Source organism: Sinocyclocheilus anshuiensis, unplaced genomic scaffold, assembly GCF_001515605.1.
Source record: "Sinocyclocheilus anshuiensis isolate Anshui unplaced genomic scaffold, SAMN03320099.WGS_v1.1 scaffold1756, whole genome shotgun sequence".
In the NCBI taxonomy this organism is placed as follows: domain Eukaryota; kingdom Metazoa; phylum Chordata; class Actinopteri; order Cypriniformes; family Cyprinidae; genus Sinocyclocheilus; species Sinocyclocheilus anshuiensis.
The window spans coordinates 132,666-138,523 of record NW_015558655.1 but is presented as its reverse complement, the minus strand read 5'-3'; positions in this window follow the sequence as shown (position 1 = coordinate 138,523).

Here is a 5,858-nt window from a genome sequence, read left to right as displayed (position 1 = left end):
GCAAAACTTTGGCGATATTTTATAAATGTCGATAAAAAAGTATTGCGAAATGACGGCGTTTCCATTAACCAATGTTATGAGACTTAAACGTAACCTTTTGCCTCTCGCGATAACGGATTTTAGTGGGATTTTGACGGATTTTGGCTATATTTATTCAAAGGAGGCTTATGCGTGTATCTTTACAGAAGCAGCAAAGAGAGCCGCTTCAGAAACGTGCGTGGCGCAAACCATAGCAACCATAGCCTGTATAAAAAAATAAACGAAAGCATTGAGTGGCCGCAATCAGCTTCAGTGGAGCCACACTATAGTATGGAAAGCCCCTTATACTGGAGCGCGGCCACTTATGACGTGTTTCTTGGAGGTTGTAGTACATTGAAGAATGATCATATGACTTTTTACATACGCCATGTGACCTGTAAATGCGAAAAAGCCGTTTCCATTGCAGTTTTGCGAATTATTCCTTTTTCGCATTGCCTGAAAAACCACCTCATGCTAGCGTAAAAACTTTTTTGTGATATATGGGAGTTTTTGCGAAATTGACACGTTTCCATTAAGCGTATTTTCAATTCGCAATTTCAGTTTGCGCAGTTTGAAGGGTAATGGAAACGCGCCTATGGTTATGTTCTGTTTTGGTCATAACATAACCCTGAGTCCCCTTGTCTATTAGTTTCCATGGTTTTTTATTAATTTGCTAGTTAGTCATTATTAGTTTACTCCCTTCACCTGTTTTCCCATCGTCAGCTGCCCTACTTAAAGTCTTCCTTCTGTTCTGTAGTCTGTCGGTGATTGTTTGATATTTGATGTTATGACTACCCTGAGCTGGTTCCTTGCCTGAGTTTTTTTGTGGATTATAATATTAAAGACTTTTCGTTGTGGATTATCCTCGTCTTCTTCGCCTTCCTTTTGAGAGACTGTAACAAGCATAAGATATATTACAATATATTAGATATAACACAATATCAGTGGATATCATTATATATATATATATATATATATAGGATATCATTATAGGACATATATATATATATATTACAGTGTAGGATATATCATGAATTCCTGTTGCTCACCATAAATACATTATTGCTGGCTACTGTTACTATTGTCAAGTCACCTTTATTTATATAGTGCTTTATACAATATAGATAGTGTCAAAGCAGCTTTACAGTGTTAAACAGGAAAAAATGTGTGCTGATAATGCAAAAGGACAATAGAAAACAGTCAGTCTATCAGTTAAAGTCAGTTCATTGTTTATTAAGTGATGTCATTATCCAACTCAGTTCAGTTCCCTTCAGTGTTGCCAGAAATTGTGTCCCCAACTAAACAAGTCAAAGGTGACAGTGGCAAGGAACCAAAACTCCATCGGTGACAGAAATGGAAAAGAAAAAAACACTAGTGAAAAACCAGGCTCAGTTGGGGGGAGGGGGGCAGTTCTCCTCTGGCCAGATGAAACCAGCATGGTGTGGCAGAGGACTCGTCTGGTTCTCGCGGTCTTGTGCCGATGACTGACGAGGTCTTCACAAGTTTGTCCAAAAAAAAAATCCCATTTCTAACTTTTCTTAATTGTTGTCCAGGCAAGAGGAAACGAAGCCTGCACCATCAGGAGCATCTTGCTGTTTTAAGAGAGATGCAGGTGGCTGATATTCAAGAGCAGGAGCTGAACCAGGCACAGAGGGAGCGCCATTTGCAGATGGCAATCGATGAGGCCTGGCAGGCGAGGGAGCTGGAAGTGGCCTTAAGGATGGAGGAAAATGCACAAACGGCTGCATTCAATCAAGCCTCCCTCAATATCATGAGGATGCTTGTACAGACGATGAGTGGCCGGCGAGAACAGAACAGTGATGCCTGCAGAAACAGCAAGGTCAAACTAGAAAACAATGAAACTGACTCCATTCAGGTTAGCAGGCCAGGAAACATTTGAGTAACTGAATATCTCTTCCATCCATAAAAGCACTCAAGCTGCTTTACAGCTGGTTTCAGCATGCAGCAATGGCAAATAAAGAGCATACTAAAGGACAACATAAAAGAAAACTCCTTTAAAATTTGTAAATTGTTTAATTCATTATCTCTATAACAAGTGTGTAAACGATAATTACTACCATCACACATAACATCAAGAACAAGATTTTATCGCAGTGACTATCTAATTTAACATTTTTGCCTGCTAAGGAAGGCAGCACTTATTCTTGAAAAATGTATCTGAATGTAATGTTTTATACAAATAAAATGAACCCATTTCCTATGGCTCATATGAGTGGTATCATGCAATTGTTTTCATGAATATTTTTTACTAAACTCTCACAATTTACAGTGCAAAACTGGTCGCCACAATGTTAGAGATTTCTTGGTGGTTGCCAGGGTGAATGCTAGGTGGTAACTAGGGAGTTCAGGGGCCAGTTGTATAAACTGCTTAGACTAGTCTTAAAAAGTTAGCCATCTAAGTTGTTCTCATTCGTGCAGTGAATTAAAAACGAACGAATGGCTCAGCAGCGGGGCTGCACGAGCCTATGGCGACGAAGCCCGCCAGAGCCCGCCAGAATGGGAGGGACATCTGGCTATATAAGCAGGCATTTTGCCATGGGATCCTCAGATTTCTTCTCCTTCTGCGACGACTGCAAGATCTTCGCTCTACAAGACTCGAAGCCTTCGCCGTGAACAAGCCTTGCAGCAGATCAAGACCCCTTCATGCTCGGATGACTTCGCTGCTCTTCAGCCACCTTCAGCGTCTGCAGGAGCTGCGGTCTTCCCGGTCCTCTGCCGCTATCCGATCATTTCTATAAGAGCAAAATTCTGAGCAAATTTCTGGCGTTGTTTCAAATGCCGTGCCGTTACTGTCGCTCGTGCGGGGCTCCCCTACATGCCTCTGATGGTAACGGCGAGTGCGTTTCATGCTTGGGCGCCACCCATGCTGAAGCTGCACTCACTGAGACAGAATGTCCTCATTGCGAGGATATGAGTCTCGCCTCTCTGCGCTCGCGGATAGCTTTCTTTTCAGAAAGTGACTCCGCCCCCCATGCCCTCCCACTTTCTTCCTCCCAGGAGCCTGTGAGGAAAACGCAGCGGGGCAGAGGATCTCGGCGCTCGATGACGAGTGAGCCCACGCCGGCTGAGCCCCCGCGTGCCTCAATCTCTCCACATAGAGAGGCTTCCCCCGTCCTCTTCTCTCACCCGGACCAGCATCTCTCTGTGGCTGCAAGTGATCTGGTCCCGTTCGGTGGGAGCAAGTATGACGCCATGGATGACAGCGTGTCTCTGGCTGCTTCAGATACGGAGGAGCCAGCACAGGCATGTACGCCGAACTGTTCCGCATCCTGTCTAAAGCTGTGCAAGAGGTGGGTTTGGATTGGTCTCCGCCGGAGGAGCCCACCCGCAGCCGCCTGGATGAATGGTTCTTACAGGGGCGCCATCAGGCCCCTCGACAACGAGCTTAACCATTCTTCCCAGAGGTCCACAATGAGATCACCAGATCTTGGCGCACCCCTTACTCAGCCCGCCTGCGTGCCTCCTCTTTGTCCGCCCTCACACTGGTCGAAGGCGCCGAAGAAAAGGGGTATGACAGACTGCCTCCCCTGGACGAGTCAGTGGCCGCGCACTGAGGTTGACCCTCACGGAGATCAAGGATGCGGATAAGGTCCCCTTCCTCGACTCCCCGGCCTCCCCCTCTGGCCTGTTTGGACCTGTGGTTGAAGGGTTCGCTGAGCGCTTCACCGCTGCGCAGAAGTCGTCCCAGGTAATGCGACACTTCTTGCCGAAGTGCTCCAGTTCTACAGCTGCTGCCAGTCGCCCCAAGACGTCACTGACTCAGCAGCCTGTAAAGCCCGCATCATCGGCTGCACCTCCAGCCTCTAAGCCTGAGCCCCGACATCGCTCCTGCTCGGCCAGACACTCTCCATTCCCTAAACGCCAGGGACCCCGGCCCAAGGTAGCGCGGGACCCCGCGCCTCAGGTGTCAACCTGATTTGTGGGACAGGAAGAGGAGGGGGCAAAGTCTCGCCATCACCGGACCACCCCCGAAGCAGCCTCTGCTGTGCCTCCAAGCACCCCGTTCACTTCCGGGTGCCGACGGCAATATGTTTGTGGTAAATACCGTTGTGAACTCTGGGCCCGTTCAGATAGGGCCCACACAACCGATCGCTGTTATAGCGAGAAAAATAAAACACAAACATTTTCAAAAAGAGAGCAAATTTCCTCTTCCGCTTATCACGAGCGTTGGGTCCCCACAAGGCGGCCTGTCGCTCGAACCAACCCAATCCCTTGCTATGCGGGCCGAGGCCTGGCAGGCCATCCCCGGAGTGTAGACTTGCTGCGATAGACGGTGTTGGCGGTGATACCGGTGTTTAGTCACAACACCGGTTACGTCACTTGCCCACCGTGGCACTGTCTCCCACCATCGTTTTGATTTTTTTTTTTTAAATATTAGTTTTTTTTTTATTAAAATATTAAAGTAATTAAAATAAAACATTTAGTTTAGAAGAAAACAGACACTACAATTAAAAACTAAAAGCAGCTGCGCAATGCAGCATGCCGAGCGACAGTCACATCGCAGATCAGCAGCACGAGTCAGATTTATCATCTGAGGAGAGTGAGTCGAACTGACTGAAAAGAAAGAGAATGGCGGAAGATTTAGTTTCAAAACACAATGCAAAAGTGCCTGTTTGGCAATATTTTGGATTCAAACCAAAAGTAAATAGGGAACCTGAAAACGTTAATGAAGCAATCTGCAAACTTTGCCTGACGAAGGTGGCAGCATCTGGAGGAAACACAACTAATTTATTTACACACCTTCAAGCGCACCACAAGAATGAGGCTGCCAAAATGGGCCCTGCAGCAAAAAATCGACTGCAGAAGCCAGACGCACAGGTACAGCCATCAATTAGTCATGCGTTTGCGCGATGCACAAAATATACGAGGGACAGTGTGAGGTGGAACAAATGCACTTATGCAGTGACCAAATATATCCGCAAAGAAATGGTGTCTTTCTACACAGTTGAAAAACAGTCTTTCAAAGACCTAATAAACACACTCGATAGCAAGTATGAACTGCCTGGGCGTTCATATTTCTCCAAAACAGCTATCCCATGTGCCTACAACCGTGTCCGAGGTGAGCTGAAACAGGCTATTTCAACAGTCGAGCATTTTTCACTCACAACGGACATGTGGTCGAGCACAAAAATGACACCTTACATGTCACTGACTTTCCATTTTATTGACACAGAATGGAATCTGGTGTCAAAATGCCTCCAAACAAGTTTTTTGCCAGAGGACCACACTGCCGCTAACTTGGCCGATGCTTTGCAGGAGGCTCTGCATGACTGAAGATTAGAAGACAATAAAGTGTCTTGTATCACGATGGACAGTGGAAGCAACATTAAAGCGGCTATTCGTAATTTAGGCTGGCCCTGGTTAAGCTGCTTTGGGCACAACCTGAACCTAGCTGTGTCCAACACTATTGAGAAGACTGAGAAAGTCCGCACAGACCGTGCCCTAGCGGTTTGTCGTACAATAAACGGCATGTTCTCTCACAGCTGGAGAAGGAAAAGGGAGCTGCAGAAAGCCCACGTCGAGCTTGGCCTCCCCGAACACTCGCTGGCGACGGTAAGTTTATTATTAGTTTAAAAAAAAAATGTAAATAAAGTAGGCTATAATAAAATCATACAATTATAAAGCACTAAAAGCTAGTTTGCTTTAAAAATATATTCATCAGAAAACCAAATGTTTTTTGATATGCTTTGTAGAACAGCTTAAAGAGAAAGTTAATTTAGCCTATAAATCTTAAACAAAGTAAATGTATGATGCCTTTTAACTTCGATGTATGAATAGAATTTAGGCTAGGCCTATAATACCATATATTATGCAGTTTT